This window comes from Chlorocebus sabaeus, chromosome 10 (assembly GCF_047675955.1).
Source record: "Chlorocebus sabaeus isolate Y175 chromosome 10, mChlSab1.0.hap1, whole genome shotgun sequence".
NCBI classification, from domain to species: Eukaryota; Metazoa; Chordata; class Mammalia; order Primates; family Cercopithecidae; genus Chlorocebus; species Chlorocebus sabaeus.
In genome coordinates this window covers 112,847,910-112,861,380 of record NC_132913.1, presented here as the reverse complement: position 1 = coordinate 112,861,380, position 13,471 = coordinate 112,847,910, and positions in this window count along the sequence as shown.

Sequence of the window (13,471 nt, the reverse complement as noted above, 5' to 3'; positions counted from 1 at the left end):
GCACATTTTTTTAACTAAAATAAGATGCAAAATAATTGTGACATGAATGTCATTAATTCCTATAGACTCGTTGTTAAAATTAAAGTCATTCTATTTCTGATATTTCCCAAGGACTCTCCTCATTCTGTTCTTAATACTCTACTGAATATATACATATATATCATGTTATATACCACAACTTATATATGGGAGTGTGTTTGTGTGTATTTGTATTTACTAAGTTCAAAGTTTTTATCATACTTGCTCCTCCTCAGTAAAAACTAAAATGTACATGTTATAATCTATTAACTTTGCACTATGATAAAAGGAACAATATACAATACATTTCCGATTGATATGGGCTAAAAAAAGCAATTCTGATGGGAGGGGATGTGCTTATTATTTGATAGTGACCAGTTGATTTTTTCCCCTCACATTCTTTTTCAGTAACTCACTGTAAATGACCTTCAATTGCAGGTTGATTTTCCCAAGAGTTATTTTTAACATCTATATTCATAACCAATGTCTTAGAAAATAGTTTTCTAAATTTAGTTTTTAATGCATTGACAGACCACAAAAATAAACTTAAGTTCACCTGTCTAATTCTTAAATGTCACCTGGGACTACGCTATAATTTTTTTAAATTATATTTCTTTTACTTGTAAGTACCTGAGGAAAAATAAAATCAACACATTACATTACTATAAAGCTTTTCGATTTCACATGTTCTGAAGTTCATTCCTGAAGCTCATCACTTATTTCTTGGTCTTTGTGTATCTAGCTTTTGGTTGGAACAGGATATCTGTTTAATTTTAAGAAGGATTCTGCAAGATTAGATAGATGAAAAGAAAAGAAGGAGGAGAAATACAAATAGGAAAGAGAAGAGGCCACACCTCTCTCATACTCTCTTCCCCCATCCCAATGCTCTCCTTCTCCCCCCCCCCCCGCCGTCTTACGAAGGTTCTAAATACCTAGCACATTGCTGAAAACTGCCTCAAGCACCACTTATAAACTAGTAACAGCCACCACACTGTGATCAAGAGGTTTACTAATGTGCCATAATTTTTGGTAGTGAAGTGTTCTCATAGATTTTGTCTTTCAGCATATGACCAAAAGTGGAAAAAATTCTTTAGAAAAAAAAAATTATTGACAGACATTTTAGAAAATGGAAATACTTTATCATGACTGATAATTTTGCCAGTCCAGCGGTCTATATTTTGAACTATAGAGAGTTTGGATAAGCTGTAGTGTAAAGTCCATTTCTATATATGAGAAAAATACTGCCAAGATAAGTACACTGACTTACTTCCAACCTCACGTTTATTGCCTCATTAGGATTAAGACCCAAGGTCACTGGGCTGACTGCAGGTCACTTCGTCTTTGGCCAGTACAATGGTTCTCAGTCCCCTTGATTTCATGCACCAGAATAATCCAAACAAAGTGAGGAGAGGCTGACATACAGTTGCCAAGCATAAAAAATGAAGAATTTGCCATTTCTTTACCACAAAAAATAAAAGGCTTCTTTATATTAGAAGAATAGAGAAAGCATACTTATAACAATAGATGGTCTTTTAAGTTTCATATTTTCACCTTTAGAAAAATATATCTTTTCCTTCATTTCCTTCCTTCCCTTCTTCCTTGCTTCCTTCCTTCCTCCCTCTCCTCTTTCCTTCCTTCTTTTGTTTCTTCTTTCCTTCCTTCCTTCCTTCCTTCCCTTCTTCCTTGCTTCCTTCCTTCCTCCCTCTCCTCTTTCCTTCCTTCTTTTGTTTCTTCTTTCCTTCCTTCCTTCCTTCCTTCCTTCCTCCCTTCCTCCTTTCCTTCCTCCCTTCCTTCCTCCATCCCTTCCTTTCTCCCTTCCTTCATTCCTTCTTTCATTCCTTCCTCCCTTCCTCCCTCCCTCCCTTCCTCCCTTCCTCCCTCCCTTCCTTCCTTCCTTTCTTCCTTCCTGATATCCTGCCTCCCTGCCTTTTTTTCTTTCTTTTTCTCTTTATATTACAGAATAGAGCTTGAGAATTATCACATTATACCAACCCCATTATCTCAGTCCCACATTTTCCTCATTCTAGGTGTCAATGTCACTGATAGGGCAATATCTTCTCTGGAGACATATTAGTGTATAGGAGTTTATAAAAACCTTTGAGGATCATGCTGAGAAGGACCCCAGAACTACTTTAGGTCTCACTGAATGAAACAGCAAAGGATCTTTACTCTTGCAAGTCACCTTAGAGCCAAATGCAGAACTCACCTCTACTCATTTCAATAGTATCCAGAGAAAAGTGCACTGGAAAAACTTTAAGTTAAAAATCCTCATATCAGGAATAAAGGTATAAAGATATGTAAAAAGCTCAAATTATATTCATGCATTGGTTTATTTCTAGTGCATCTTTATAAAATACATGGATGTTTCTGATGTCAATAAGAAACAAGTCATTGAGATACCTGATGACTTCATATTTCTTTTAAAGTTCTTTAGTCAGGGTAGAGTTTAGCTCTTTGGTTACACTGTATTAATGGTGTTTGATGTTTTAGGGGTTAAATAGGTCCTTTCAGTGAACTTGGATAGACCAGAAGAGTCAGCGCCCTGAAAATGCTTCTTATTCTATACATCAGCCAGATAGTGGAAGGTGCTTGATGTATAAAAGTGATGTAAATGAGAAAAGTGGGAATTGAAATAGAACAATTTAGTTACCCAAATTTTAAAGGGTTTATTCAAATACATGAAGTGAGGATGTACTCTCTGAAGTCATATCAAAATTTATTACAAAGCCTTTCTAGTTTTTTTTTTTTTCCCCATGATCTGTACTCTTTCTATTATTCTTTTCACATTTAGCTTAGGGAGGTGACCCCTCTGTTATAATGAAATTATTCCACTAGGGAAAAAGCTAATCTCCTTCCCATCCAATCAGGATTTCTAACCCTTCTGGTAACAGCGTGAAATGAAAGTCTTGGTAGAATGAAAACCATATGCTCCTCGCGATTTTTGCCTGTAACAACGTAGACGTTGACAGAAGTCGCACATATGACTTAGGGGTCGTGGGGCAGCAGATGGCAATATGGGTGCTCCAAGATGCAGCATACTCAGTAGCTAAAAAAGAAAGAAAAAGTAAAAGATTTATGGTCTAATAATACACAAAAAACTGCATTTATAGTGCCAAGGGGGAAAACTGGCAATAAACAAAATATTCCCATGACAAGAGACTTAAGAATAGATCCCAACATCCCTCCATTGTTTTGTCCAACAGATATTTTCTAGTAAAGATTTCAGAAATACCATCAATGTATTCATCACTATACTAAAAATGATAAAAATATTGCTAAACAAGGATCGATATATTCTAGTGAATCAGACACCCCCACTCCAACCAACCATCTCTCTTCTTTGAATGAATAATATCTATACTTTTCAAAAGTCAAATATATCTTACCCTCATAGTTTGTCCTAATTTACCACATTCAAACTGGATGCTTGCTCTCTGTATTATGAAACATCCAGTATAATTAAAAATAAAGTCATGAATTTTTTATACTCTACCAAATATTCCTATTTCATTGTTCAAATGTTTTTGCCAAACAGTCCTTAAGAGTGGAGCCCTTCCTTTCTGTTCCCATGGTCCCAGCGTATAGATTGTGTCTAGTCAGTGGTAGGGATTTTCTGAATGAATGCATGACTACATATCTCATCTGATGACATGTTCTGCACAAGTAGAAAATTCAAAAGTACCCATATAATGAACATGAGATTGTCTTTTTTAAAATAAAAATATAAATGGAAATTTAAATATAGAAGTAACCAAACTAAATTCCAAGTAAGTGAGGAAGAAAAATATTTCCAAAGGGACTCCATAGTTTTTCTAACTAAAAATGCAAAATAACCAGTTTGAAACTTGCTAGAAATAATCAAATTGCTCCATAGGAAGACCAACTGAATATATAAACATAAGGATCATATTTAGAGAAAACAGTAAGATTCTTCTAAGATACTGTTTTAGTCGACTCAGGCTTTGAAAACAAGATACAATCGATTGAGTGGCTTAAATAACAGAATTTTATTTTTCACGGTTCTGGAGCTTGGGTAGGCCAAGATCAAGGTGCTGGTAGATTTGGTTCCTGGTCAGGGATTCTTTGCTGGCTTGCAAATTGTACCTTCTGGCTGTGTGTCCTCACATGGGAGGGAGAGAGAGAGAGAGAGAGAGAGAGAGAGAGAGAGAGAGAGAGAGAGAGAGTCTCTTCCTCTTCTTATAAGGACACTAATCCCATGACAGTGGCCTCACTCTTTTGACTGCTTCCTAACAGTATTCCCTCCCAAATGCCCCACCTCCAGATACCATCACACTGGGGCATAGAGCTCCAATGTATGGATTTTGGGACAGACACAAAGATTCAATCCAAAACAGAGACATAAAAAAGATTCAGGAAAGTATAGAAATTCCTTGTTCTTGAATAGGAAGAAAAAATTTAATAAACAATTACTTCTTACTAAATTCACTAGAGTGAATGCAATTCCTATTTAAATAAAACTGTTTTGTAGGCCTTGAAAAGCTATTGGCAGAGATGTTCTTGACTAAATATTAAAACATCCTGCAAAGCTTTATTGATTTTATTGTAGTATGGCACAAGACTTGATTGTGAATCTATAGTATAGGTTAGAAAGTGCAGGGAAAATATATACAACTGTAGGTATTTAGCATTAAATATGTCATTGCATATTAATAAATAATAAAATTGAAAAACAGAGAAATGTATACATACACAATGAATTTTCACAGTTCCTTACATGAAAATAAATCTAGACACTTGCAAAACAAAATGCGGTCTAAGAACCTACAGCATCAGCTCATTATATATGCAATTTGGGTCTCTCCCCAAATTGCCTGTCTCAGTCTGTTCAGGCTGCTATAATAAAATGTCGCAGACTAGGTGGCTTAAATAACAGAAGTTAATTTATCACAGTTCTACAGAGTGGAGGTCTGAGTTCAGAATGCCAACATGCTTGGGTTCTGGTGAAGGCTCTTTCTGGTGTCCTCACATGGGGTGGGGAAGAGATTGAGAGAGAGAGAGAGAGATAGCTCTCATAAAGTCACTAATCCCATCTTAAGGGCCCTACCCCATGACCTAATTACCTCCCCAAGGCCCCATCTCCAAATATCATCACATTAAAATTTAGGGTTTCAAAATATGAATTTGAGGGGACACAAGCACGTAGTCCATGACATTATTCGGGTCAGGATCTGCATTATAACATATGTCTAGGTGATTGGGGATACATATTAACATTTGAGAAAAACTATTCAAAGAAATTTCTCTGATGATGAAAATGGTATATATCTGCACTGTCGAAAATAACAACCGTTAGCCTGATGCAGTAGCATGAACCTGTAGTCAGCCTGTTTGGGAAGCTTAGGCAAGACAATTGCTTGAGCGCAGGAATTCAAGGCCAGCTGGGCAGTGTAAGGAGGGCCAGCCCCTGAGAAAATAAAATATAATATAATAGCCACTAGCTACACGTGGCTATTGAGCACTTAAATTTTGGTTAGTATGACTGAGGAATCACATTCAAAATTTTATTTTAATTAATTTAAATTTAAAATCCACATGTAAATAATGGCTACCATATTGAACAATTTATCTCCAGACATCTGAAATATTTGTATATGAAAACAGTAATTTACGAAAATAAATTTTAACATTATCTTAGAGTGGTGATGGCCCATCTCAAGATAACTAAAGATAAAGTTCGAAACAACTAAGTGATAACAAAGAAAACTGAATACATAAAAATGTAAAACTGTTTTTTAAAATTTATTTTTAACCTTTATGTTAGGTCCGTGGGTTCATGTGAAGGTTGGTTATATTGGTAAACTCATTTCATGGGGGATTGTTGTACAGATTATTTCATCACCCAGGTATTAAGCCTAGTACCCAATAATTTCCTTGTGTTCATCTCCCTCCTCCCAAACTCCACCCTCAAGTAGACCCCACTATCTGTTGTTCTCTTCTTTGTGTTCTTGAGTTCTTATCATTTAGCTGCCACTTATAAGTAAAAACATGTGGCATTTGGCTTTCTGTTCCTCCATTGGTTCAACCATTGTGGAATGCAGTAGGGTGATTCCTCAAAGAGCTAAGAGCAGAATTACCATTCGACCCAGCTGTCTCATTCTGGGTATACTCCGAGGAATATAGATCAAATATACAGCATGTGAATGTTCACTGCATTACTGTTCACAATAGCAAAGTCATGGAATCAACCTAAACACCCATCAATGACAGATTGGATAAAGAAATTGAGCTACATATACACCATGGAATACTATGCAACCACGAAAAAGAATGAAGTAATGTTTTTGTGGGAACGTGGATGGAGCTGGAGGCTATTATTCTTAAAAATGCAAAACATTTAAGTAGGAAAAGAGTATAAATAAAGTTAACAGTTGTGTATTTCTATATTTTATTATAAATAAACAAGAACTAAACACCATAGCACTAAACAAGGGCAAAGAAAAGGAAGGGGTCAATCATAAATAAGAAATCGAAATGGCAAATACATATAAAATATATGTTTAACCTTATAGTAATAAAATGAAAATTAAATCAACAATGGGTCTTAGTTTTTCATAATAGCTCATGCTGGCATAAATGTGGAGAAATGAATAGTTCTGTAAATGCACACAACCAAAATGTGAGGAAATATGATAGTTTCAATTTTTTAATGTGCACAGTCTTTGAAATAATAATTTTACTTTCAGGACATGGTAAGTGTGCCAGACTATATGTTTGAGACTACTCATGGTTTGGAATAGCAAAAATGTTAAAGCTTCCTATATGTCTAAAAACAGGAGAGTGAAAGATAAGTTATTATATAACAATTAAAATCATAATATAGGTCTATATTCATTTATGTGAATGTGGGTATTGTGAGGAGGGCAAGAGCATTAGCTCTGAGAAGGAACCACTGGGCTAGTGTACTGTTTACCCTGTAACCTAACTATGTGACAATGGGAAAGATATATAATTTCTCTCTGCCTCATTTTTTTTAATCTGAAAACAGCAATAAGGATAGTATAAACTCACACATTTATATTGAAGTTTAAATTAGTTATATGTAAAAGCCTATGTAAAATAACTATATTTAGAATTTAATAACTATCAATAAATGCTAGCTGAACTTTAATTTTAATTTTAATTTTTAAGTTCTGGGGTACATGTGCAGAATGTGCAGTTTTATTACACAGGTAAACATGTGGCATGGTGGTTTGCTGCACCTATCAACCCATCACCTAGGTATTAAGCCCAGCAAGCATTAGCTATTATTCCTAATGTTCGCCCTACCCCCACCCCATGACAGGCCCCAGTGTGTGATGTTCCCCTCCCTGTGTCCGTGTGTTCTCATTGTTCAGATCCCACTTATAAGTGAGAACATGCAGTGCTTGGTTTTCTGTTCCTGTGTTAGTTTGCTGAGGATAATGGTTTCCAGCTCCATTCATGTCCCTGGAAAGGACATGGTCTCATTCCTTTTTATGTCTGCATGGTATTCCCATCAATGATAGACTCGATAAAGAAAATGTGCTATATAACACGATAACTGATATTTCAGTAGATGTTATAATAGTAATAAGAAAGTATATGGAAAGATAACCAGTAATAAGTCTGCCTTTGCCAAGTCACCCATTAGTTCATGAGTGGCCATTTAGCTTCCTTTACTATTTCACTTGAAATACTGTTTCATCCTGTCTTTCATGACATTGGATTCTTCTGTTTTTCCTCTTATTTCAATGCCTTCTTCCTCCTGGTTTCTTTGCTGACTCCCTCCTCTGTGTAAGTTCTAAATGTCGGAATGCTCCAGATCTCAGGCCTGGCTCTCTGTCCTTTCTCTATCCATATTTTCTTCCTGATCCTTCAGTCTAAAAATGAAAGCCACCCGTCCCTTTATTATATCGACTGGATACATTCCATTGCAAATACATACCACCATTTGAATGATCTTGTTTACACACACATTTGTAGGATATATTCTTACTACTGGTAATTTTATTAGTTTCTCCTTACTAAGATGCAAGTCCCATGAGAATAAAAACCTTGTATGTGCTTGTTCATCTTTGCATCCCAGCATATGGATCAGTGTCTTGTATAAGAGTTCTTGAATGAAAATTTGTTGAATAACTGTATTACCTAGGAAAGAACATCTTTTAGAACATGTGCATACCTATAATGCTTTTGCATAAACATAATATTCACAATAACAACAGTAATAGCAAGCACATACACAATGTTTATTATGTGCCCTGCTTATATTAACTAAATCGTTCAATCACCACACTAATTTTAAGAGATAGGCACTTTAATCCTTCTCATTTTAAAAATTAGAGTATTGAGGCAAACAGAGTTGAAGTGATGTCTAAGGCTATGCAACTATTACATGTAGAGGAAAATGCATATTATAGAAAAAAATAGCATAATTTTGTTTATATCTGGCATTTGTCTATTTTTTATTTAAAAATAAATGTCTGTGTTGCTTAGGTCTCCCCAATAGGTGTATACTCTTTTTACAATACTTTTATATGGTAATTTTAAGGGAAATGCAAAATCCTATCTTCGCAAAACTACCCCCGAAAGAAGAGCCTTTGGAATCTGTGGGTTTCCACTTAATTTTAAAATAAGAAGGCAGGAGGATTTGTGGAATAGAAATGCCTCCAATGCATTACCAAGTTGGCAGTATCTGCAACAAAGAGATAAAAATTCAAAAGTAAGTATGAGTGTATTGGGCAGATAGGATTTGGGGCAAAGTAATAAAGAAAGCAGGGGATTGCAGGTGGAAACAGAACCTGCCTAATGAAAACATTTAAAACAGAGTCTAGGAGATGATGTCCTTCAGGTTTGGGGGCAGATTGGTTTTCAGTGACTGGCTTCCTTGATGCTGAGCCAAGTCTTGCCCACTTTTTCGGCTTCTGTCACATAAAATACTATAGCTTGTTTCACCTAAAGTGGGAACACTGTAGTTTTCCTTAAGCTCACACAGAGTTGATATGTATTTGAAAATACCCATCAGTAATTAGAGAACAGTGGAAGAAACAAATGACAGCTGCAGCCTACAGTATATTCTCCAAGTCTATTTCCTCACTTCATTTAGTTAATTCAAGTATAGCAATTTGAGAGAATGTTAAGGCATATGAAGTGGTCACAAGAAATTGATTACTAAAGTAAAACATGAGGACCTAACACTCTCAAAACTTGACAATCAACAAAATAATAAATTCACAATTATATTCCTCCATGTCCTGATTTTTTTAACTCTAGGTTGACTATAAATTAAATTAAAGGTGCTCTCAGATAAAATTTCGGTTTAATTGTTCTGTAGTACTCTCTATATGGCTAGCCATTATTGTGAGGTCAAATTTAAATATAGAAACAGGATTTTGGAGATAATCTAGTCTAACCCCTTCAGTAAACAGATCAGGAAAACAAAGCTCAGAAAGTCAGGCAGCTTGCCTAGGAACACAGCACTGCTTCTTTGGGTGTTCAGGACTCATTTCTTCTAGTGTGTAACACTTTATCCTCATTCATAGATCTTCTCCTTAGCTCTCTTTCCAGGAGGTTAAGAAGAATAAACTACTGGATTTCAAATGGAAATTAAGGAGTAAATTAAAGAGTAAACAATTTTGTACAGAGAAAGAGGCACTAAAATATCCACTGGGATATGAGACAGATTAGGCCAGCCTTGGTAAAATTGTGAAGTGGTTTTCTGGAGACCCCAGGAATCTCTAGCTCCATTCTACTCCCTCAGCCAAGTGCCTTACACCCTCTCCTCGACTCCTGAAAACTACAAACTACAAGCAACAAAACTAATAACAGACAATCTGTTCCAGTTTTGCACTCATGACTTCCTCTATTTGAGAAGCTTTTCCCCCAGATACCTGTGTGTCTATCTTTGATGCTTTCTCCAACCTCTTTCATGAACACCACCCCCAGTCTCTCATATTACTCAGTTGGCTGTAGAGCTAGATTAAGCCAGATTTACATTATGGCTTTAGTCTTTGTTAGCTGTGTAATCTTGAACAATGATTTAATTTCTCTGTGGTTCAACAATCTCATCATTAAAGTTGCAAGGGTGCTTACCTTACAGAGTTGTGATAATTAAATGAGTTAATATTTGCAAGATGCAAAACATTAGCTCCTATTGCCCAATTTATTACCTTTCTTTTTAATTTTTGAGACATGGTCTCGCTCTGGCACCCAGGCTGGAGTGCAGTGGCATGGTCATGGCTCTCTACAACCTCTTCCTCCTGGGCTCAATCTTCCCACCTCACTCTCCAGAGTAACTGGAACTACAGGCACGTGCCACCACACCCAGCTAACTTTTGTATTTTTTTAGTAGAGAGGGGTTTCCCCATGTTGCTCACATTGGTCTCAAACTCCTGCAATCAAGTAATCCACCTGCCTCAGCCTCCCAAAGTGCTGGGATTACAGACATGAACCACCGCGCCCGGCCTTTATTACCTTTCATGTATTTGTATTATGTTATCTTAATATATTTACTCATTTATTAATTAATTGTTTATCTCTGCTGTTAAGATAAAATTCTAGGAGAGTAGGGAACTTGATTTTCTTTTCTTTTTCTTTTTTCTTTCAAGACAGGTTCTCGTTTTGTCAGCCAGGGTGGAGTGCAGTGGTATGATCACAATCACAGCTCACAGCATCCTCAACTTCCTGGGTGCAAGCGATCCTCCCACATGAGCCTCCCAAGCAGCTGGGACGACAGGTGTAGACCATTATGCTCAGTTGATTTTTAAAACACTTTTTGTAGAGGTGGGGTCTTACTATATTGCCCAGGCTGCTCTTGAACTCCTGGGCTCAAGTAATCCTCTTATCTCAGCCTCCCAAATGATCTTCTTTTTCAGCTTATATCCCAAGTATTCAGAAAGTTTCTTTGCAAAGAGAAGGCCCTCAGTAACTATTTCTTAAGGAGCCAACAGTCATTTACATTTCAGTGGGCACTCAGGTATGTCCTCAGGCCCCATCAGCCCTAGCCTCATTTTTTTTTTTTTTTTTTTTAATTTTACTTTAAGTTCTGGGATACATGTGCTGAACGTGCAGGTTTGTTACATAAGTGTACATGTGCCGTGGTGGCTTGCTGCGCCTATCAGCCTGTCATCTAGGTTTTAAGCCCCGCATGCATTGAGGATTTGTCCTAATGCTCTCCCTCCCCTTTCCCCCAGCCCCCAACAGACCCCAGTATGTGGTGTTCCCCTCTCTGTGTCCATGTGTTCTCATTGTTCAACTCCCACTTATGAGTGAGAACATGTGGTGGTTGGTTGTCTGTTCCTGTGTTAGCTTGCTGAGGATGATGGTTTTCAGCTTCATCCATGTCCCTGCAAAGGACATAAACTCGTTCTTTTTTATAGCTGCATAGTATTCCATGTGTATATGTGCCACATTTTCTTTATCCAGTCTCTCACTGATGGACATTAGGGTTGGTTCCAAGTCTTTGCCACTATAAATAGTGCTGCAACAGACATACATGTGCACGTGTCTTTATAGTAGAATGATGTATAATCTTTTGGGTATATACCTAGTAATGGGATTGCTCAGCCTCATTTTTCACCACTGAATGAAGCTCTGTTCTGTTTAAAGGTGTTTCAGGCCTCAGTAAGGAAGACTGTAGAAGGTGTTGCAGACTCATGTGTACAGGCACAACCAATTCTGTGTCTACATGAGTGACCTCTGAGTGCTGAGCAGAGTCCTTTCCCCAAGTGGTTTTCCCACGTGAACCACAATAGTTTCTGGAATTCCATTCTTTTCTTCACTTAAGCTCAGTCTTTACCAGAGGTTCACTAAATATTCAATGCAAGATATCTGTATTCATATACATGTGAATTCTAACTTCTAGGTTATCAACTAGTTTAATCATTTTGCTAGTAAATAGGACTCTGACAACAAAATCAAAGTTTGTGGTTATAATCACCTAATTAATCTGACCAGCGCTATGTAAGTATCTAAACAACAGTACAGGCAAAATGATAGAAATGAAATGTGGAGGCAACATAGCTTATTAATTTTTTTGCTATGGAAACTTTATATTTTAAAAAATTTCTTCAACTTTTTTCTCCATTCTATGTCTGAAATAAATGAATATGGAATAGAATGCCAAACAATCAAACAATAGATAGAAAGCCATGCCTTGGGAAATGAAATAAACTAGCCTTAGAAAAGTCAAGGATGAAAGAAAATCAACTGCTTTCCAAGTTTAGGTCACATTTGACCTAAAGTCTAAGAGATCAGCAATAGATCTGAAGGAAGTACAGATAATCAGGCCGAGCATAAATATCACCAGAGGTAAGGAAATGTGAAGAGCTGATTTTGGAAGTGAAAAAAACTTTTGAAGGCATGGATACCCAACAGCTATCTGGTGCAGGAGCTACAATCAGTAGGCGTTCAATAACTGCTGCTTATTGAATAATGTATAGCATAGAGGTAATAGGCTTTTTCCTTCTTTCTTCCTTTCTTTCTTTGTTTCTTTTTCTTTCTTTCATTATTTTTCGCTCTTTCTTTCCTCTTTCTTCTTCATATTGTTGTTATTATTATACTTCCTATGGCCGTACAAATTAAAAGCACAATTAAATTAATATTTATTTTGTGCTCCCACCAATTAAGTAAAAATAACTTAAAACAAATTTTTGTGACTGAATTCTACCTGGGCATCTAGTGAAGATGTTTTGAGATGAGGGGGAGAAAGAATGCAGAGATAGAAGATGATAGACTCACTGTTTCATTTATTTTACAGTTTAGATTAGAGCTTGGAAGAGTCGAGAGATTTTTGTTAAATTTTCACTTATATACCTGCTGATGTTTAGAAGAACCATTTCAATAAACTTGTGTTTCTATTCCCTATTAATAAAATAGGGGCTACGAATTACTTTGTCTACACAAACAAAATAAAACCATATTAAAATTATGAGACTACAATTATAAGAAAACCATATTATGTTAAATGGCATAACATAAAGCAGATATATAAAATTAATTTTTCCAATGTCTTTATTTTATAAGAACATGGCACCACAAAAAGTTGTTATTTGTGCAGTCCACCAATGATCAATCTGTGGTAAGATTCCAATTTTCTCACTCCCAGTTTGCTGCTCTTTCTCCCAGCGGGATGACCTGGAAGAACAGAGGCTAGAATAGATGTGACCAAACTTCTACTTCTTCATCTAGAAAACAATATTTTGTGCTCAGGTGTGTTCCCAGGTACATTCACCTAGAAAATCATGTAGTGAGCAGCTTACTGCAAAGTGTATGTAACTGCATGTATACAGAGAGTCATCCCTCATATCCACAGGGGATTGGTTCAAGGACACGTGCAGACATCAACATCTGTGGATGCTCAAGTCTCTTATATAATAAAATGGTGTAATATGTTCAGTATTTTAAAATTTTTACACATATTCTTCCATGTACTTTAAATCATCTCTAGATTACTTATAATAGCTAATACATTGTA